Here is a 23,703-nt window from a genome sequence, read left to right on the forward strand (position 1 = left end):
TATTGAGGAGAAATATCCCTAAATGATACTAATTTGTAAAAGTATCTGTGCCACCCTGGTACGAGATTGTAGCCACTAATATATGCAACCTTTACCTAAGTTAAACGTCTACATGTTTACGACTCTTCCACATCCAATTAGAGAATGTTATTAACCACAAGAAAATACTAACATGTTTGTTTCACTTCGAAACAAACCCAAACACTATTTTAAAATAACAACTCGTGATATCTAAGGATCTTCTTAGCAGTGACTGTCTTCTCTGTAAACACAAAACAACAAGGCTCAAAATTACTCAACTCGAAATAAACAACGAAAATTCTAACCTGGACAATAATAAAAAAGTGATTCGCACCAAATAAAATATTATATTTTATTAGCTAAATTTACGAAAAAAATAAACCAACTCGCCGTGAGCATACATCAGGAGATAGTCGTATAATAAAATATTACAGTTTTCTTATATATCTCATTACGCACATGTGAATGACGTTAAAAATCGTGAAAAATGCATTAGTGCTTGGCCACTTACAGATAATGACGCTGTGTGACGTCCTGAGGACGAGATAAGCCTCGTTCACAACCGTTCATGTAACTGTTGAACAAAGCACAGCTAACCTGCTGTGAAATTTTGTAAAATTGATATGAGTATAGCTGAATAAAGAGATTTCATTTTTCTAAGTTATAAATACTTGTTTATCACTTCCTTCATCACGTTAAAAGGCAAACACATAAACTAATCACATTGCACATCACTCCTAAAACATGACCTTTTATGACAAGTAGATATTTATTTCTACTGACCTCACACAGGTTTATAGCACTTGATAAAATACACGGAGTTTAATGTCGCACGTGGCGCCAGCATTCCTGTAAACAAAGAGTTTTTACTCATTAAATGTATAGCGTCACAAGGGTGTACATCATGTCTGTGTCACGGAACGTGCTCTGCTGGAGCATTACTATAAACTGAATGCGAACATTTCAGATCTTTTGAAACTCTCTAGTTCTGCGTCAATAAATGTCACACATTATACTGGCCATATTTTGTTTCGTACTTACCATAAAATTGGCGACCAACAGTCACTTTAAACGCAAACACATGTAGTTTATATCTGGACACATAAAATGAAATGAATAACAACAATAAACAACAGTTTACAAACACTGCTTTAAGTATTTGGTTTGGTTTTCGATGTTGTTTAGTGCAAAGATACACAATGGACTATCTGTGATTTACCCACCACGGGATCGAAACCCAATTTTTTTTGCATCGTAAACTTGCAGACTTACCATTGAACCACTGGGTGCGTGTTGTGAGAAAAGTCTTTGTTAAAGAACAAGGTAATGACACACGTAAAGGTTGAAAGAAAAATTTTATGTTTAGAAATGAAAAAAAACCAACAACAAAAACATATTACCCACACATATAAATATACAATATACAGATAATAATGTTTTGCCACTTTTTTACCCTAAAATATCATTTGTAAATGCCTTTATTATTAGTTTTATTTATTACAATTCACTTGTCTAATTCGGTTCACAACATATATGGCGTCTACACTACTACTATGCCAGTTGTGCCTCAGCCAGCCTAATGAACCCTGGTGTTAAAAGAAAGGCCTCGTCGGCACTGGATATGGCAGGTACAATGTGGTTGACTATTTATAACACAATCAGTCACCTTTGCTTCCATTTATGAGTCTTTAGAGTCTTTGTTCTTACCTCTCTCCATGATCCACAGTGAAGTTTGACTCTTAATAAGCCACTTGAGGTTCGATGGCAATAAATAAAATTGGAAATATATATTTTGTGTGCTTTGTTAACTGGAATGATTATGATTGTTAACTGGAATGATATGACAAGCTAGTAAAACGCTTCTTTCAGTTAAAAAAGCATTAAATCGATGTGGTTTTTGCAACAACATCGAAACTATCAAAATATAAACACTAGAAACAAATGTATCAAAACATCCCTGAAAGTACCGACTGTTAATCTGCTGTTATTTGTGTTGTTGTTGAGCACAAAGCTATAAAACGGGGAATTTGCGTTGTGCTCAACGAGGGTATCGAAACCGGAATTTTAGCGTCATAAGTCCACTGAATGAGGCGAGAGCGAAAGTAACTAAAATTTTAGAATTTTCATGCTCCAGTGGCAATCTTAGCCTCGTGTTATTTGTATAACTTAAGAATAAGATACTTGGAATGAGATGTGGACAACATTCACTTTGTGACCACATCGCCTCATGTTATTAGTAAAAAAATTCTAAAGATCATAAATTAAAAAAAAGTCTACTTATCCTGCAGAAATTATATTACAGCCATTATATAATATGTATTATTTCTGTTTGTGCCTTTGTCTATGAAACATAGTGGCAAAGGAATATAAGCTGAGGGCCGTGGAAAATGTTTATGGCATTATGGGTTTTTCTTTGTTACTTGGCACAGTGGGTTTGTTTGTTTTGAAGTTCACGCAAAGGGCCTGGCATGGCCTAGCGCGTTAAGACGTGCACTTCGTAATCTGAGGGTCGCGGGTTCGCGCCCGAGTCGCGCCAAAACATGTTCGCTCTCCCAGCCGTGGGGGCGTTATAATGTGACGGTCAATCCCACGTTTCGTTGGTAAAAGAGTAGCCCAAGGGTTGGCGGTGGGTGGTGATGACTAGCTGCCTTCCCTCTAGCCTTACACTGCTAAATTAGGGACGGCTAGCACAGATAGCCCTCGAGTAACTTTGTGCGAAATTCCAAACAAAACAGTTCACGCAAAACTACTCGATGGGTATCTGCTCTAGCCGTCCCTAATATATCAATAATAGACTAGAGGAAAGCAGATAGTCATCACAACCCACCGCCAACTCTTGGGCTACTCTTTTACCAACAATTAGTACGCGATGAACCTTTTCGTTGTATAACGTTCCCATGGCTGAAAGGACAAACATGTTCAGTGACGAGGATTCGAACCCGCAACCTAAAAATTACGAGTCGGGAGTCCTAACCACTAGGCCATGACAGACAAGGGGCTAACTGTGCTGTGCCCACCAAAAGTATCGGTACCCACATTTTAGCATTATAAACCCATAGACTTACTGCTAAACCACTATGAGACAACAAACATTATGGACATTGCTTTTAAAGCCTCTCTCTTGCAGCTTCAAGCATCCTTTGATATAAATGAAAGCTACACAGGTGCAGTATTCGTTGGCAAAAAAGTAATTCAAAAGTTGACGGTGGGTGGTGTTGATTTGGTGCCTTCTAGTCTTTCATTGCTAAATTAGGGGCGGCTAGCCCAGATAGCTCTCCTGCAGCTTTGAGCAAATTTCCAAAGAGGTCAAACTAATCCTAAGCTGAAAAATAACTTTTGCATATTTTCTGAAAACTTTCAACTGATTGGACGAACCTGTTACTCTTCTCTTTCCATTTTAATGCTAATAGAACAAATAGCTGGGTAAGAATAGGGCTTAAACTTAGGATAAGACAATTGGATACGTTAATGAAAATCATAACTTGTTTAATATTTGTCAACTTGTTTCATACGCTTTCGTAAGATGGTCAACGCCAGTACCTTTCAATGTTAACCCTAAAATAGTACAGGTTCAAAATTCTGTTTACTACTTTGTGCTTATTTAGTGCATAGATATATAGAGGCTGAGTAAGATCTATTAAAACTGTCTTGGAACCTAACCACGGCGTTATATTACGTGTCGCCATGTCCAGTCATGCTCTATCTGACGTATATGCATTTTGACGATAGCCCTAAACGTAGTTTCCATTATTAAAAGACAGTCGAGCAGCGACGTATAGAAAGCAACACGTAGCACGTGACTTGTCGCTTTCTAAATGGAGATTATTGTTAATTATATTACGTCCTGTTGCCTGGACAACTTAAACTGCTTTTGCCACTTACCTTTGTGTTCGAGGATTCTCGCGTATTACAAGACGCTGCACTTTTTACTTAATATGCTTGAAGTATGACTTGTTACAGGTCTCTTTTTCTGGATGGCCCTAGTCACCCCAAATTCATTCATATTCCTTTGTTATGGTTCTCAAACATAGTAGTTTTACAATGGTTATGTTGGTTGGTTGGTTTGGCGTTTTATGGCGCAAAGCAACTAGGCTATCTACGCCAAATATCCGGTAAAAAGCTAAAATTAAAGTAAAATTATTAAAATTCAGAAAAAGAAATTAAGGTAAAACGAAACAAAGTTTAATTTTTAAATTAAAAACATAAATAGCGTTAAATCCAATTTTTATATCTAGTTTATAGCAGTCAGAGAGAAACTACAGTAATACAAGTTGTAAAGGACTTTTCTGTAGCATACTTTTAATTATCATAACTCGCCAGGATGTCTAACGGGTAAGTTCAACCATAAAAGTCAGACAACTGAACTTGGTCTTTCTAGTCCTGGTTTCGAGTTATTTAACGTTACGGCCATTTTATAATTTCAAATCGAACTAGATGTACTTTAATTCTTAAAAAAGGAATCAAATTTAAAAAAAGGTCTAATTTGTAAATCAAAAACTTAAATGGCAGTATTTGATTAATGACCTTTGAAAACTAAAAACATTTCTAAGGTGGACAGTGTCACCATCGCCAATAACACTGTCTAACGTTCTGGATAAACCTTAGGACAGAACATGTTTAGAATGGTGCCTTCGTTGATAGTCGTAACGATGGTAAGACAGTAAAATGTGGCTAATTGTGATCTGAGTGCTACACAGACAACACACTGGTGTATCAGTCCCAAATAAATGAAAACGATGAGTTAAAAACTGTGACCAATGTGTAGTCTAGTTAGGACAATTTCCTCTTTCCGATCCTTACGCAAGCAAGACGGTCAAAGTCCAATAAAATATTTTATTTGGAAAAGCTTGTTTTTACGTTGCTCACTCCAAGTCGACTGCCAACTGGCACGGAGCCGAGCCTTAAATACAGGACCATAGTCCATCTATGGAACACACACAGCAGTGATAGTGCCAGAGTAGAGAGATTTAGCTGCGGTGTCGGCGAACTCGTTCCCGCGAATGCCAACGTGGCCCGGTATCCAGAAAAACTGGATTGAAGTAGATGTTAAAGAGAAATGGACCATTCGATTATGAATATCGGCGATAACATGATGTGACCTAACGTGAAGCGATTCCAGGGCCAGTAGAGAACTAAGCGAGTTAGTATAAATAATGCAAATTGAGTACTGCTTAGTTTCTACGTGATCCAGGGCAAGAGAAATGGCGTACACTTCAGCAGTGAACACGGAAAATGTAGAGGGGATCTTGTGCGCAACGAAAGATGGTTCGAAAGATGTTCAGCAAATAAAAGACGGTACTTCCAATTGGGAGTATCAGCTTTTCTCAGACGACTTAAGAAAAAGGTCACATTTGGGAATTGTAATAAGCCAGGGTAGGCTGGGCTTACCAGTGGATACAGCAATGTTATCCGAAGAGAGACCCAATTCATCCAACCGTGCATGGATAGGAAGGCCAAAAGGAACAATGGCAGATCGTCTGTTCTGAAAAAGTATGGCTTACTGAGGAAGGAAAACATAACCCCAGGAGGGATGCTGTGATAAGGATTGGAGTTTCGAAGTATACAGTAAAGACAGTTGCAAAAGGTGGAGGTGTACAGGAGGTTCATGAGACTCTGTGTATAAGATCTGGACTGGGGAAGTGCAGAAAGCCCCTGATGATGAATGGGGTCCACTATATTCCAGGCCGAGGTCCTGGCATGACCCATAGTCTATATCCTTAACATAGAACATCAATCCACTCCCCAAGTGGTGGAAGAAAGGACATAGAGGATGTTCAAGTGCTATTGTACATTTGACTCGTAGCTGCTTGATATGTGTGGTATAAAGGTCAGCTTATGATAAAAGATAAACCCCAAGAGCTTTGTCTCAGGGACCACAGGCAGCACAACTTCACCGATATGGAGTTCAGGATCAGGGTAAATACTCCATTAGCGGCAAAAGTGCATTCAAACGGTTTTACAGAGAGAGAAGTTAAAACCGTTTGCTGTAGTCCACTTCAGATTCACATGAGATGTGAAATTCGTCGACATAGAGCCCATTTGCAACAGTAAGAGGGAGTTATCCAGTGATGGCATTAATTTTTACACTGAAAAGTGTCGAACCCACACGGTCTTGGAATCGCCTGTCCATTAAAAATTTTAATAAAAATAGGCAAATGACCACGCAACCCATATAAAAGGAGTTTTCGAAATATGCCATACCTCCATTTTGTATCATAAGCCTTCTCAACGTCAAAGAATATGAATACAAGATGTTGTCATTTGAGAAAAGCTTCTATGATTGACGTTTCAAGTCGAATCAGGTGGTCCATGGTGGAGCACTGTCGTCGGAACCCACACTCTTTGATTCGAGGAACCAAATAAGATGAGTATTAACCATCCTCTCTGAGGTCTTACAGAGACAGCTCGTCAAAGCAATTTGACGGCAGCTTGAAGGAATCTTGGGATCCTTCCCAGGCTTAAAGAAAGGTTGGACAATAGCCTGGCACCAAGAAAAACATTCTCCTGCCAGATCCGGTTAAAAACAATCAGAAGAATAGCAAAAGAAGCAGGAGATAGATGGCGCAGCATCTTGTAGTGTATATCATCAGGTCCAATGTATGTACTGCCAGACTGATGAAGGGTCACTTTGAGTTTCAACAGTGTAAAGGGGAGATTATAGTCATAGAGATAATCAGCTCGAAAGGCAAGAGGTGATCACTCTAACTGAGTCTTGATGGCTAAGAAGGTGGATGATGAAGCAGAAGTCTAGATACGTGGCAAAACTTTCACCTAGAGTATCGGCGATGCTCCGAGTCACAGCTACTTCGTGGCCGTCAGAGAGCAAGATCAAGAGGGGGACAGGATTATATTGCCCATTGACCTTTCGAATCTTATTCCATGTGACTTTGGAACTGGAGGTAAAAGAAATGTTGATTGTGGCCTGTTTTTTAGCCTTCCGTGTCATGTGGCAGGCAGGATTCTACCATAGACGAGGATATCGTGAAAAACTGTATGATACAGTCAGTCATTGCTGCCACACAGTCGTCTATTGATGGCTTACAGACGTTGGCAAGATCAAATTCTGCGAGAGCAATGAGAGGGTCAGCTGGCTTGATCCAGCTTCCATCAGGGCATGCGGGTCGGGTGGCATCGACCACGGCCAGTCTTTCTCAAAATTATAGGAAAATTATCACCGCCTCGTGGGTTATTGTCAACCCACCATGAAAAGTGGGAGAACAGTAAAGGGGAGCAAACTAACAGATTAGGACAGACTAGGTGCATGAAAATAAGTATAAGAACCAGTACTGAAAAGAGAAATATTGTAATCTGAGAGCATACGCTTTACAAAGCGACCCCTCCCATCAATATAGTTACCTCCCTTGAGGGGATTATGTTCATTAAAGCCCCCAGGATTAAAAAGAGAGATGGTAACTGTTCAACGACAGCAACAGTCTCATTGATCATAAGTGTCTTCAGGAGACAGGTAGAGAGAACAAAGAGTGATGATAGTACGACCAAAGGAAACACGGATGGCTACAATCTCCAAGGGTGTGTTGAGTGGAAAAGACAGGGTTGGCACATGGTGATCAACCAACAGTGCAACCCCTCAATGCACTCGTCCATCACACAACTTGTCATTTCTGAAAGGTGACTGTGTCGGCAGGTTTCAGAAAACTTTCCTGTAAGGAAAGACATACAGGATGGTAGGAAGCAATCAGTGCTTTGTCATCCAGAACAGAACGTAAACCTCGACAATTTCATTGTATCAAAGTTGCCATTTTTATTTATGTATAGGCGAATTGAGTAGAGAGCCCTTTTGTTTTTGACCACGTCTTTTTTCTTTATTCGAGGGAGGTCTGTCGACCTCCATGAATCCTGCCCTGTGTCAATTAGGCAGCAGGTCTTTGTCGTTGGAAGAGGACTCCAGCGACTAAGGACGTGAACGAATGATAGTTTTTCCTCTTAGGGTGCGAGAAGAATATGTACCTGAGGAAATTCTCATATCCGGAACCAAAGGAAGTGGATTTTGGAATTTGCTGGAATGAATGTTAGGGACAGAGATGGGTGTTGATGTTGATTCATCAACTTTTTTACCATGGAGGTCAAAATACTTTTCATATGATTTGAGAATGATTCTTTTGGAGGCACAGAAAGATCCATCTGCACTTCCACTGTAGTAATGGAAGGAAGTGCAGCAGCATATATCTGAGATGAAGTGGTGAACAGTTACTTTCGAGTCTCAGGATAAGAAATGTTTTGAATCGTCTTCAAACGCTGCACCTCTTTTTCTTATAACCACTTAGGCATAAACGAAAGTAGAATGGGTGAGAGCCATCGCAATTAACGCAATGAGGGACCGTTTCACAGTCATAGGCATCGTGGTCTTTGCCACCGCAACAAGCACACGTGAAGGACCCATGACATCATGTCTTCGAGTGACCGAACCCCTGATACAGGAAACATCTGATAGGGATTGAAATGTATGGCCGTACCTTGCAATTAAGATAACCTGCCTTGATAGTGACAGGTGAACACGGTGATGTACATGTCAAAATGAGGACACTGGTCTGCATCATAATTTCATCTTTGCGAGTGGAGATACGCCTTAAAGCAGAAACTCCTTGGACGGAGAAACCAGCGAGAATCTTCGACTCGGTGATGTTCTTCAAAACCCTCTCAACAATAACTTCACGTGACGAATTCAAAGTAGCATGGGGCGTAACCTGAATGGGCATGTCCCCAATCGCCTTAGAATGTAATCCACATTCATTGTGTTTAGATGTGGATGTTTCTACCAATATGTCACCACAGCGATTCTTTCTGACTGACTTTGGAGAGCCAGCAAGTCCTTCTAGTCACTTCTGAATAAAAAAGAGAGACATCTGCCCTAAAGATTTGTCTGAAAGAAAATGTAATATAAGAAAATAAGGTATAGGCTTTACAGATGTTGAAGATTGCTGCTCAGTATCTTCAAGACATGGTCGTTTACCTGTGGACTGTTTTTTCACTATTTTTTTTAAGTTTCTATTTGGGAAATCTATAATAAAAAAAAAAGAATGTTTCAGCACCCACTGACCTCATCCACCATTAGGACGTACTACAATGCCAAACAAGGACACTGCAGCAATGCCAGAATTTCGTGAGCACTATACCCACACACCAGCATCAAATACACTGTCCACAACACCTGTTGAGGGTATCCAACACTGGTACTTGGTTGACCCTGGCCTAAGTGGACCAGCCGATTGACCCTAGGGAGCCACCTCAAGGCCGCCCGTCTACAGGAATTCAAGACCAAAGGATCCTCTCCTCACCTTCACGGGCCACCACGCACGGCAGACACGTGTGTGGATGTTTAGAGCCCAGAGAAGGTTAACTGAAAGAACTGAACCTCCCCTGGGAGGTCCCCTCACCACGTGCAGGAATCCACACCCAGAGGCAATGGTTACGTATACGTTGTCTTTCAAATATGTGAAGTGGTCTACATGCCTAATTTTACAACATACTGTGTCCATTGGGTTTCTGAACGTTGTCGTTTGATCAATGATCACCCTGGCATGGCTTGGTTATTATGGCGCTCGAATCTCTGGTTCAAATCTCGTCACCAATCGTGTTCGCCATTTTAGTCATGGAAACGTTATATTGTGATGGTCAATACCACTATTAAATTAGAACAGCAAAAAGGTTGGTGGTGTTGACTAGCTGCTTTTATTCTAGTTTATAACCTCTAAGTTAATGACAGGTAGTTCTCGGATAGATTTGCGCGACATTCAATTAACTAATATTAGCATAAGTGACTTTTGTGACAAGCGTATTTTAAGAAAATACAACTGACCTTTCGCTAACGTAACCCAATTCCCGCTACAGGAGTTTGTCCCCCGTGGCACGGTGGCATGTCTGCGTACTTACAACGCTTTAATTCGGGTTTCGATACCTGCGGCGGGAGACCACTGTATCGTTCCTCAGGCTTTAGCATTTTATATCCACAAAGTTACTGCAGATCTACAGGGGGGACTACTGTATTTTCAACCACAAATGTTTACCCTTTAATTCAACAAAATGACTAACTGTTTGCCTTACATTCCCATTCTTGACGTAAACATTTCCTTTGTGGTTTGTTGAGTGAAACACGCACAAGCATAGAATACAATAAATAATATTTTAAAATTGGTCAACAGATGACAGCGCCTGTATAGGCGTTGCCACGTTCTCTCGATTAACGATAAAAAAAAGGAAAATAAAAGATAACATCATACATTTAAATGATATTATATTTACTTCACTGTCGGCCAAAGTGGTTCCTATGAAGAAAATACTGACATAACTTTAGAGCAAGTTATACATTCACTCTCATTAATTTGAGCTACTTGTGCTCTGTTCACAACGGGTATCGAAACCCGATTATTTGTATTCTAAATTTATCATAGTTTCTTCCATGTAATTATTTAATCAACTTCTATCTCTAAAAATTTAATTACGTTTTCAGTGACTATTATACGATGCCAGTATAAATTATAATACATTTTTGTATATTTCCTTTAGACGTGGCCCCCCCCAGTGGATCAGCGGCATGTCTGCGGACTTACAACGCTAAAAACCGGGTTTCGATACCCGTGGTGGGCAGAGCACAGATAGTTCATTATGTAGCTTTGTGCTTAATTCAAAACAACAACAACAACCTTCACACGTTTTGCGGAACGCTCCGGAAATGGCTATCTGCGCATATCCGTACCTAATTTTTGAAATGGTACTCAAGAAAGAAGATAGCCATTCAACACCAGTCACCGCCAACTTTTGGGTTACTTTTGTATGACGAAAAGTGGGTTCTGGCTGTCACCTTTCTAACTCAACCCACTACCTCTAAGTACAAAACGTTTTTTTTTGTTTTATAGTAACAACGGACAGCGAATCATTAATAAACTTTTTAAACATTATATGTGTCAATATGTAATTTTCCTAAGAATTAAAATTTGATCATACATATATGTGGTTGAGCAGCACACGTGGAAACTCTTGGATTTAGCTAACCCTGTTTTAGGTTAAAGTAACTTCATACTATCACGATGCGATGTTAAAACAGAATAAGCAACTAAATTAGAAACTGTTATAGTTCCAACAGCTTATATTCTGTTTTTGACGCTTGTTGGACGTAAGAGCTATAAGCGAATGCAAAGAGCTCTTACAGTCGCGTTTGTCAACCGAAATTTGTACCACCAAAAGCGATTGGACATATTTGATGTGACCCAACCCACGTACAACGAATGAACAAATCGATTTAGTTAAAAAAAAACAAAAAAAACAGCAACTGCCAAGCTCTCGGTCAGCAGTTACCGGGATGTCAGAGGAACATTTCTACTTAAACTTGTATAAAAATGGTCACTATTGAGGGTGAGCGAGCAAATTAAACAGTAGGTTTTCGCACACCACAGACCGCTCTTTGTGGATACCAAGACTCCGGTTGATAGGCCTAAATTATTCAACTCAAATGTGACAGAATGCTTATTAAACCTTTGTTGTCCATTCAGTATCAAACCTGGTGTCTGCACATTCTTTAGGGTGAGATGAGGGGTAAGGTTATTGTCATAACTGAAACCGTAATATGTTGCTGCCTCTTTGGAATTTACCATCATATAGATTCTCTTCACCTAGCGTGACTAATTTGTTTGTCCTTAAGATAATATATCTCAACTTAATAAAATTCGTGTACGAGTATTATCGAGCTTTCTAGAATATGAACGAGTGCAATTTTTCAAATTTTTTTTTTCATTTTTTATATATAATAGACGTACTTTCGCAGGGTCCCCGAAAGTGTTCTGTTTCAAAAGTAAATAAAAACATTTGCTACTCTTAACATTACCTACGTTACAAGGACATTTGATGATTGCAAGAGTAAGTTGGTTTCGTTTGTTTTTAATTTCGCGCAAAGCTATACTAGGACTATCTGCGCTAGCCGTCCCTAATTTAGTAGCGATAGACGAGAGAGAAGGCAGCTAGTAAAGGTTACCCGCCGCCAACTTTGAGGCTTCTCTTTTAACAACGAATAGTGAGATTAACTATAGAGTTATAACGCTCGTAAGGCTGAAAGGGTGTGTTCGTGGCAAGGATTTGAACATATTAGTAGAATAAAACAGCTAAAATTTAACAATACAGTAAGAATCGTTACGGCCCAGCATCGCCAGGTAGGTTAAGGCGTTCGACTCGTAATCTGAGGGTCGCGAGTTCGAACCCCCGTCGCACCAAACATGTTCGCTCTTTCAGCCGTGGGGGCGTTATAAATCTGTGGTCAATTTCACTATTCGTTGGTAAAAGAATAACCCAAGATTTGGCGGTGTATGATGATGACTAGTTGCCTTCCCTCTAGTATCAACTGCTAAATTAGGGACGGCTACCGCAGATAGCCCTTGAGTGGCTATGCGCGAAAATCAAAACAAACCAAACCAAGAAGCGTTACAAACAGTATTTTCGGACTTATTGTAAGTGATGAATAAATTAAACACTAAATCATGAAATGTTAAAAAAATAAAGATAATACAAATAACATTACGATACACTGTAAAAATATTACCTTAAGGTTATTTATTTGACCCATGGTGCTTCTGCGACCTTTTATTTTTATCATGTTACAGAGATTATTTATTTTCTAATATACATGTATAATACTGCTTGATGTAGTTGTTCATAGAGTAATTGAGACATTTACAACGATCACGTGCGCGAATTTTATTCGGTCTCGACATTTAAACGTATCGTCCTCCGACGACATTCCAAAAGTGGTCAACAAGACAGGGGGGGGGGGTGAGAGCGTATGTGATTAACGCAGAGGCGTCGAGACCCAGTCTGGATCTTGAGGTCAGTAATATCATTGAGCCTCTCTTTCATTATATTTAACTTTTGCCGATTTTTCATAAAAATAAATTAAGGTGACAAATTTATTCATTAATTCACGAAAAAGCAGTAGCCATTTTAGCTCATTGAATAGTATGCATTTTTAGTGAACTTTGTGATATCCCACTGCCGGGTCCCGGAGCAACTGCCGACATTTACCTTGCCTCTCATCAACCATAGATTAATTATATTAAATATACATAGAATCGAAGGACGCCATCGACACCTCTGCTGAACAGCGGTAAGCTTACGAACTTGCAACGCTAAAATCCGTGGTTCGATTCCCCGCGGTAGGCACAGTAGACAGCCTGTGGTATTGTTCAAAAACAAAACAACATCGTTCATTCATATTTCATACTGTCAGGGTTAACAATATTCATAAGGTTCTTCCTATTGCTTGTATTTGATTGTTATTCATTTTAAACAGTTCTTGGAATTGTTAAAATTTAAATTCATCAAGAATTAACTCGTTTCGAAACACTCGCTAGGAACTAACATTACGACGCATGTTGCGTGGCGCGTGGAAATGTTAGCAATACACCTACCGCGTGATCACGCAACTAGCGAGAATATCGCTGTTAAAGTTAATTAAAACCACGTGCTATTTATCCGCGGCGACTAACTACCACTTCTGAATTGTTTTATAAGAAACGTTTTAATTCGAACTTTAAAGCACAAGACCATTGAAAACTGAGGAATCGTTATAAATATTAATGTATTGTATATTCCATTTATGCGAGATCAACCGAAAACGAGGTACGTGTCATGAGATAGAAAAAAACATCTAAAACTGTAGTACTAGAAATTTCGGAGGACCACGTACATTCAGGACACGGTACAAAAATACTTCATTATACATGACCGATGGCTGGAACTATTTTCTTAAACGTGATAATAGCCATTATTCACCCCCTTCAGATGTCTAAATGCGCGTGACTGCATTCGTGTGATGGGTGAATGAGAAAGAAGATAAGAATAGGAAATCGTGCCAAAAAATATCATATCGATGATATTACAGGGGCGCAAACGGGCTGATAGTGTCAGTGTATTGTGGGATGGTTGTATAACTTTTATATTGGTATTACTGTAGGGGCGTTAGCTGTGTGGATAATATCAGTGTCTCGTGACGCGGTTCTGTAACTTTTATACTGGAGTTATTTTGGGGCTTCAAGATGGCTTGTAGGGCTACAGTTTGTTAACTAAGGATGCTATACACCTTTTGGTCCCCAAAACTTTTCGTGCACCACGAAGAATGTTTGATATGTGAGCATTCACGTACAACGAAAAGGGCTTACACACACAATTGGTACTATATTCATCCGACTTTTCAGTTTACCCATCAGCCAATTAGGGAACGAGGTTATGACAACAGAATTAGTCGATGATCGACTGAAACGACGGCTTCAGCAACAGGGTAAATATATGGGTCAAGTGAAACGGTCATTCGTTTTAGCGCAGAGGTACTCGTTGGAATATCTGATTTGTCCACCTCAGGGAATCGAATCCGCGTTTACAGCGATGTAAGTCCATGAATTTATTTTACTGAAACACGTTGATAAAGTCTGTACGTATAAATCTAATCTACCCAAACAATGAAAGAAACCTATACTTAAAGTATCCAAATATTTTTCTAAATACATTAACACGTTTTCAGAATAATAATGTGCTTGTGTCGTTTTCTGTAATTACACATTATTTATATTATAAATTATTTAGTAATTGTAGGACGTGTCACATGACTCAAATACATGGTGGGACCTATTAGGATGTAATTAATTAATTAATTCCCGTGGTTGAAAGGTTTACAACCATTATCTAGTTTTGTTTTTTATATGGATTAACAGCTTTCAAAAACTGAGTTTTATTTAATTAAATGTGAATGAATTCATTACTATCCTCACATATATACTTGTTTGTGCTTGATAAAGTTACCGAACTTCTTTATTGTATATCGTTATTGAGTGAAAATAAATATTTTTTAACAATAGGGGTTAGGTTATGCAATTTATGGTTTGTTTGTTCAGAGTTAAGCACGAAGTTACACAATGAGCTATATGTGCTCTGCCCACTACGAATAACGAAACCCGGTTTCTAGCGGCGGAGTCGGCAGATATGCCGCTGTGCCACTAGGGGGCGCACTTTATAGTTATTTTCTATGTGGATAATGTGTATATTTTGCAAGCGAAGCGACTTTTAAATACCAGTGCTACCTGATGTGCCACTACATGTTGGGCAATGGTGGAACGCAGATATGTTGTTATTTTTTTCGAACTAATGATAATACCAGATTGTGTTGATAATTTAATATGTCGTATCTAAATTATATTATTTATAAAATAAAATAATTATACTTGTTACCATTCAACACGTGTAAATATGTCAACTATTTTGTTGTCAACTTTTATAAATACTTAATTACTTTGTAACGTCTCCAACCATCGAAATATTAGAAGTGTTAACCATTTAACCATAAAAATAAATAAATTAAAATCGTCTGTATTCGATCATTATCAGTTTTAAACTCGATGCTGTGATTACGTATTCCTCCAATGTAACAATTATATGTTATTACAGGTGGGATGAACATAGAAATCGCTAACTTAATAAAGAATAAATATTTGTTTGTTATAGAAGTACCATCAACTATGATTCATATAACTCACTCAATGTATATTCGACCATTTAGTAGAAAAACTTGTTAAAGTTCCGGCTATTAACATAGGTAATTTGTTCCACTATAATGGAACTTCTGACTATATTATGATAAACGATCTCTTGGTTATAACTACCCTTATCAGTATGTGAAGCTTACAGTAGCCTAAATCATAAATTATTTTACGTTATGTACACAAACAAATTTATATTAATTACAACTCTCTTCTGACATTTTTTATTAGATTTAATACTCCTCTCAAAAATATTACATTATTATATATTACTTTCTACAACAAAATTTATTAATACGTAATACTAATGCACAGTACATAATGTACAGTTAAGAAGCAATTACATATATTACACTATTCAAGAGATATGTTGATTTACTTGACCAAACCTAACGTTTACATGCATTTAATTTATAAGGAAAAAATTATGGGGTTTATAAAAACGAAAGTATATTGATCATACGAATGGGCATAAATCCATCACTTACAACTAGAAATAAAAATACTCATTAAATCTACAGAATTTCAATACTGTTCGTGAAAGTTACAAAAACTGTAGAAAATCTAAAGGTAAATTACGTTATTCAAACTCTACGTCGCAGAAAATGGAAACATGTACATGAGCATGCGTGAAGACCTAGTTTTTCCTATGTGGTTTGAAAAACGCGCAATGACCTCAGAAATACAGCTGAACATCTGTAGCCGATTGTCAGGACTTTGCTTACCAATAAGACTTCTCTCATCCTGTGAAAACTCGCTAATATTTAATCTGGGATGCATAGGCTCAATTAAGTTCAACTATTCGCAGCAGTAAACCATTACGATACCGGCCAAATGAGCCATGAGGAACACAAGTTCGTCGACCCGTAACATCCCTTTCAGGCCTAGCAGTTTCAGTAGAATTCTTAAGCTTAGTAGAAAATTTAGTCATATTTTTAAAATATTTTAATTATTTAGGCGTATTTTTACGTAACCTATTAATAATATAAAGACTGAAAATACTATGCACAATATAATTCAAGATCTAAAGAAAGCACACGACCGTACTAGTAGCAATAGAAATTTACTGCAAACTGAGCAGAGAAAGCGACCTCAGGGGATATTTTAAAAATTAATATTTTAACACGAAGTAGGTCATATAATTTAATAAAACTAAATTAATGTACAAGTACTAAAAATAACTCACATAGTAAGAAAGTAACAGTCATTTTAGCCGGAAGGTTTTTAATATATTTTTAAACGTGAAATTCAAACGTGAGTTTAATACAAGTGCTCTCGTTATATGTTGTTGAGAAAGATATGAAAGAAAAAAAATCTGACACATAAATATTACTTTTTCTTAATATCAAAAAAGGAAAAATGTCAATCTTTATTTATCAATTACGTTATATGCATCACAGTTATTGTTTCAGAATGTTTGATAAAATCTGTATGCTATTTACACATAATAATTTAAATTTAATGAAAATACTTCAATTCTATTTTTGGTTTAGTGTTTGTGTGTTTACCTTTTAGCAAAGCCACATCCGGCTATCTGCTGATCCCACCGAGGGGAATCGAACCCTTGATTTTAGCGTTGTAAATCCGTAGGCTTACCGCTGTTCTAGCGGGGGGCGTTTTAGTGAATATATATCGAGTGGTTTGGTTTGAATTTCGCGCAAAGCTACATGAGGGCTATCTGCACTAGCTTTGTTTGTTTGTTTTTGAATTTCGCACAAAGCTACTCGAGGGCTATCTGTGCTAGCCGTCCCTAATTTAGCAGTGTAAGACTAGAGGGAAGGCAGCTAGTCATCACCACCCACCGCCAACTCTTGGGCTACTCTTTTACCAACGAATAGTGGGATTGATCGACACATTATAACGCCCCCACGGCTGAAAGGGCGAGCATGTTTGGTTTGACTGGGATTCAAACCCACGACCTTTAAATTACAAGTCGAACGCCTTAAAACACCTGACCATGCCAGGCCAATATTATCGATACTCACAAAAAATAAAGTGTGACCAAAGCTGCTAAATTGTTGGTACTGAATTAATAGCACAAAACTTCCGAAAATGTTCTTCTCGCGTGGCATTTACCGCGTTCTTACCTGAGACTTAATAATAATAAATAAAAGGGGTAAATTTAAATATTTTACGTAAATACTCCCGATATTAATATTTCCGCAGAAAATTCTTACGGCATATTGAAATATATTTACATTTATAAATGATTGTGGTTGTTTTTAAAGGCTGAAGGCTGTTTGAAATGGCCCAGCAATGGCCACGTGGTTAAGGTACTCGAGTCGTAATCTGAGGGTCGCGGGTTTGAATCCCCGTCGCACCAAATATGCTCGCCGTTTTAGCCGTGGAGGCGTTATAATGTTACTATCAATCCCACCATTCGTAAAAGAGTATCCTAAAAGTTGGCGGTGGGTGGTGTTGACTAGCTGCCTTCCCTCTGGTTTTACACTGCTAAATTAGGAACGGCTAACGCAGAATGCCCTGTGTAACTGCGCGAAATTCAAAACAAACCATACCAAACATCCTCGCCATTTCAGTCGTGAGGGCATTATAATGTCACAATCAATCCTACTATTCTTTAGTAAAAGAGTAGCCCAAAAGTTGGCGGTTTGTGGTGATGACTAGTTATCCTCCCTCTAGTCTTATACTGCTAAATTATGGACGACTAGCGCAGATAGCATTTATGTGGTTTTCCGCAAAATTAAAAAAAACAAACTACTTGAGATAAAGAAAAAATATATGCATTACTTAATTGAATGGATAATTCTAATAGCAAAGCAAACAGTAGTCAAAATAATAATAAAAAACGCAATGTGTGCATAATATTGTAAATTATTTTGATTAGACATGGGAAATACAACTCAAAGTTGGCTTAAAATAGAATTCGTGGTAATTTTCAAAAATATAAATCATGGCGATAAATAAATTTTAATTGTAAAGATAACGTATACGTCTAGTTTGTTTGTTTTTTGGTTGTTTTTTCTTTAACTGTTTGCCAATTTCACGACTCCATACACGCATGAATTATATAGTACAGGGAAATATGAAATAACTACGCATACAAAGAGCTGATTCACCTTTTGAGCACTGCCTAGGTCAGTATGACCAACGTCGTAATCATGTGTACTCGTTACGGTTTACATACTACTAACTTTTAATATATTAAGTAAAAATCATAAAATCTGGTAGACTTTAGAAAACATTACACGGCTTTTGCACACAAAATCCAAATTATGTGATGAAGTATAATTAATAGTTTAACAGGCAGTCCTGAAAGGGTTAAATAAATATTAAATATCCTTACACAACGTACGATATTATAACATTAAAATATCGGTAACGTAACACTAATACATTAGAAATATAATTCACTGTTTTATAATGTAGTATAAAAACCCAGAGATATACGTCACAACTTACAAGTTACGTTAAAAAGGTTTGTTTGTAGTTTCGATACCACAGGTATTTAAACCCAGTTTTTAGTGTTACAAGTCCTTAGAATTGTTGCTGTGCTACTGGGGGCCGCTAAAGTGGATCAGACGTGTTTTTTTTTTTTTTAATAATTACAACTCCTGCGTATACTAAATTGGAATTTCCTTATTGTTTTCGTTATAACGAGGATCAACACATTGTTTGCAATACAACTGTTTGATTTGAAAATTGTGTGTTGTGTGAATTATTTCCTTGTGTATTTGATTTTACGGGGAGGGTCGGTGGGTGGGTATAGATACTTGGTATTTAAGGTTAGGGTCTTTTAGCAATATAGATACTTGGTATTTAAGTTTAGGGTCTTTTAGGAAAACTGGTAAGAAAACATAAAAACCTGAAGTTCCTCTCTACTTTCATCATAAGAGGAAGATTTATCGTAATCCCTAGTTTAATTTAAGCCCAAGATTTTAATGAGTCGTTTTTACTCACCTTGTTTTCAGAGGACAAATTTCGAACCAGTTTTTCTTGACAAAGTTTCCATGAATATCCGCACTTTAGTACAGATCAGAAGAAAACCAATAATAAAGAAATCGTGCTGAAATTCGTGCGCCACAATATGTGATACGTTTCGATGTAAAATAGTTAGAATCAAACTACTGAAAGACGAATTCGCTACGTTAACAGTCAACAAACTTTCAGGGCACACGAGTTCGATTCGTATATACTTCACATCAGAAGTGCTCAACAGGTGGTGCCAGTAGGCTGGTGCATCTGTGACGTCATAGACGCTGTAGCTAGGTGGACTCCTTGCAATGTGCGTGCGTCAAAGAGATCTTTGAATGCACGGGTAACGAATGTTGCAAATGAGAATAAGCAATTATTATACAGAAGAATAATTCTTATGATGAACAGAAAATAAGCTCTATTATTTGGAATCTTTAAACATATGTTACAGAATAATATCGAGTAACAAGCAGTAATTATCACTATTTCTATGGAATAACGGTTAACACATCCTATGAGATATGCATTGTTTGTTTGTTTGTTTTCTTGAATTTCGCAGAGATAGTATATTTATTAATATTCCATATTTTTCTCATAAATACTTCACTGGATAAGAAAATACATATTTTGTTCTCAAAATATAATAACTAGGTATATTTTATACAAAATAAAAAATGCAGGCACTGTAATACAAAGATAACACTATGAAACACAAATTTTGTTCCTGGATAGTATGTGTTATTTATTAATTGCTTATGTTGTAAAAATACAGAAAATGGGCATTATTCCCTTCAAACGTTGTTTTTGTGACCTGGATAATGAAATTTAGAAATTATCATATTTTCTATGTAAAAATGGGCAAATTTTCATTTACATAAGGTCTGAATAAAACAACATATGAATCAAGTTTTACATGTATTTATACTAAAGTTATACAAAAATGTTTAGAAGTGAATAGATTTTCGAGATTTGCGACTGTAATGTAAATCACTTTCACGTATCAGCCCTCAAATATAGTCTTCCATTATGTTTTTGTTATACACTCCCAGGTCACAAAAGCAAAGTTTGAAGAGAAAAATACGTCTTTTCCATTTACTTTAGGCATAAGCAATTGGGAAATAACACTTTCTGCCCAGGAACAAGAAAAAGTAAAAAAAAAAAAAAATGTTACATCGTGTAATTAATATAGGCTTGGAAACACAATACTTCATTCAGTCATTCTAACACCAAAGATATTAACTGAATTGCGATAACACTAAAACAATACAAAAGGGAAAGTTGAAATGTAACACAAAGCGAAGTAAGAGTCATCATTACACCAAAACAACAATAACTCGAAAGGACAGTAATACAATTCTGACAACACAAAGTGAAGTAATGCAACCCTTACAACACACAAGGAAATTAATCCAGTCAAGAAAACACAAAGCAAAGCAATATAGTACTAACAACACAAGTTGAAGTAATCTAATCATAATGTTATAAAAGAGAAGGTAATGTAGTCATAATAACACATAAAGAAAATAATGCAGTCATATTCTGATAACAAAAAAGATAATGGCGTAGTCTATACTAATTTGCTTAAGTCGTTTAACGCGCTAGAATTTATTGCATCGAACCGTCTAAATGTCGACTGAATTAGTACGCGTTTACGGTCCATTATAAATCTCCTACTGTTTTTCTGATGGAACTCCAGTCCCTCTAGCAAAATTAATGTTTAAAATTGAATGAGTAAAATACATATAGTTTAGCGTTCTTTATTATAAATTATGCATATTTAAAAAGAGCGTGATTTATTCGAGTCCACTAGGGTTCGTGAACCGTGGAGTAAGTTCAGGCACAAATTTAGCAGTGATTCGTCAGACCTCATTTCACTGCGCGTGAAAAACTCTTTCAATAACACATGAAACACATTCTTTTGTTTTACTTAGCAAAAGCTGAACGTGCGTATATACCATACAGTATTTTTATTCCAATGAACGCCAGGCGGGTCAGTGGCATGATCGTTGTGCAACGTGGAACAGGCCATACTAGCCTTCCTTTAGTTCAATCAGAATACGAACGAAAAAGTTGGTTTTAACAATCAGTATTACCTCTCCCTTCCTTTTCCATATTGCTGCGTTTATTCATAAAGTGGTTTTAAATTGCTTCTGTAACGTACATAGAATGCACTATTAACTAGGGTCTAAGGTTGATCATTTTAGCCGGATATCACAATGAGGCTTAAACAGGGCAATATAACACTATTTTCGTTTTCTTGTTAAATATAAAACAACAACAAAGGAGTGTATTTGCGGTAACAGCGAAGTTTAAGAAAGAGTGAAATCTAGTGTTTGATGCCTGTATGTGTTACAGAGCTAGTAGTAGCTTAGATAAGGCCAAAGCATTTTTGTTTTCATTATGAGTAAACAATTATTTCGCGTCATAAACGTAATTCTTTCGGTGGATTTTGACTTCCAGAAAAAAGATTATACATTATTGTATAGATACACATTATTGTATAGATACACAGTATTGTATAGATACACAGTATTGTACAGCTATGATAAAGTTCTTATCATAAAACAAATACAATGTGTATTGAACTTACTAAACTGTTTAAGGACAAACCCTATGACTGAATGAAACACATTAACTAAAGTGTTTAGAACACAGTAAATGGAAAGATATGAACCCTATGACTGAATGAAACACAGTAACTAAAGTGTTTAGAACACAGTAAATGGAAAGATATGAACCCTATGACAGAACGAAACACATTAACTAAAGTGTTTAGAACACAGTAAATGGAAAGATATGAACCCTATGACTAGACAAAAAAAAATTAATGCTCTTTATATTGTTAGTTGTAATGGATTTACTATTATGTATTTATTTTAATACCTATGTTTGTTTCAGTTTAATATAGATAATATTTAGTAATTAGATATCTATTAGAGGATATTAGAGAACATTAGATATCTTCCGCGGTAAAAAATCAGCTTGTAAACGGCGTGAGGTCAGTTTAGAATACAGCTAGCTAGCTTCCCATCAAGTGAAATGTACCTGTATGTCAACCTATAATTAATTTGTTCATCATAAACCGTCAATAAAATATTCAATTTCAGACCAGATAGAATACTCACTAAAACTGTTTGTAAGTTTGTAAAGCTTTCCTACATAAATAATTATTTGTAATAACCGTTATTATTAATTGTATTTTATTTAAATATTAAAATATATAGTAGTGTTAAGACAGAAAATTGTGTTTATCAACCTTGCTGGCAGATATCATAAATCTGATACATATCGACATTCACTTAACTTGTAAATTCAAATTTTTAGCAACTAGAAATCGTAATACGTAACATAATGTACTTAATATATATTTCGAAATCCATTGTAGTTGTATGTTCATTCTTTAAACGTTTAAAAGATGTTACAGTTTAAAGCTACATCATTATCATTTATTATTATGTTCTAATTAATCATACTTACATGGGAATTCTAGTGTTCATATTCACGAGATATCTCTCTAATTTTCTTTATATAGGTTATATCTTTAGATATAACCTATATATAATATATCCCGTCGATTAACATTAGAAAAATAACTTCTGTTTCAGAAAGTACAAGAACGGGATGACATATTTTTCTTCCACCCTAAATCTTCTATTAATATAGTTATTTTAGTTCAATACCCTTTGTATGTGTAAGCAATGTAAATTCAAGATATACGCTATTTTCATGGCGTATTTATTTTGCAATAAAAATAACAGTATAATATATTTTAAAAATACGATAGTATCTTTGTACCGTCAGTTTTAACGCGTTTAATTTTTGTTGCTAATTCAAACTTACACAGGATAGAACCCAGAATTTTAGCATTATAAACCTTAAAGTTTAACACTAAGAAATGTTCGAGACGTTTACTTATCTACAGAAACTTTGTAATTATTTTTTTGTAAACTTGTTAGAAAATATTGATATAAATTATCTGTTATTTCGTATACCAGTTTTTTTTCGCTATACGTCACTGAGATAAATTGTACTCTGAACTTGCCCATGTGCAGGTATTTATCTCGGTATTTCAAAGAACTATGATATTGGGAAGGAACAACCATAAATATATGGCTGTTTGTTCAAGTGGCATCGGCTGACAAAGTTGATATAGATCTCACTTTTCTGTAGTAATTCTGTTGGGCTGAATGGCAAAGTTGTAGGATAAGTCTGAAGG

General features: G+C 36.6%; 2 protein-coding genes across 2 annotated transcripts in view; one reads left to right on the plus strand and one right to left on the minus strand.

Annotated features, from left to right (window-relative positions):
* Positions 1 to 19,701, minus strand: part of LOC143244365 (uncharacterized) — a 151,092-nt gene extending 131,391 nt beyond the window's left edge. The window contains exon 1 of the mRNA XM_076488902.1: positions 19,473 to 19,701. The gene's annotated coding sequence lies outside the window, so the exon portion shown is untranslated. The remainder of the gene's footprint in view (positions 1 to 19,472) is intronic.
* Positions 13,488 to 23,703, plus strand: part of LOC143244366 (uncharacterized) — a 39,911-nt gene continuing 29,695 nt past the window's right edge. The window contains exon 1 of the mRNA XM_076488905.1: positions 13,488 to 14,408. The gene's annotated coding sequence lies outside the window, so the exon portion shown is untranslated. The remainder of the gene's footprint in view (positions 14,409 to 23,703) is intronic.

This window comes from Tachypleus tridentatus, chromosome 2 (assembly GCF_004210375.1).
Source record: "Tachypleus tridentatus isolate NWPU-2018 chromosome 2, ASM421037v1, whole genome shotgun sequence".
NCBI classification, from domain to species: domain Eukaryota; kingdom Metazoa; phylum Arthropoda; class Merostomata; order Xiphosura; family Limulidae; genus Tachypleus; species Tachypleus tridentatus.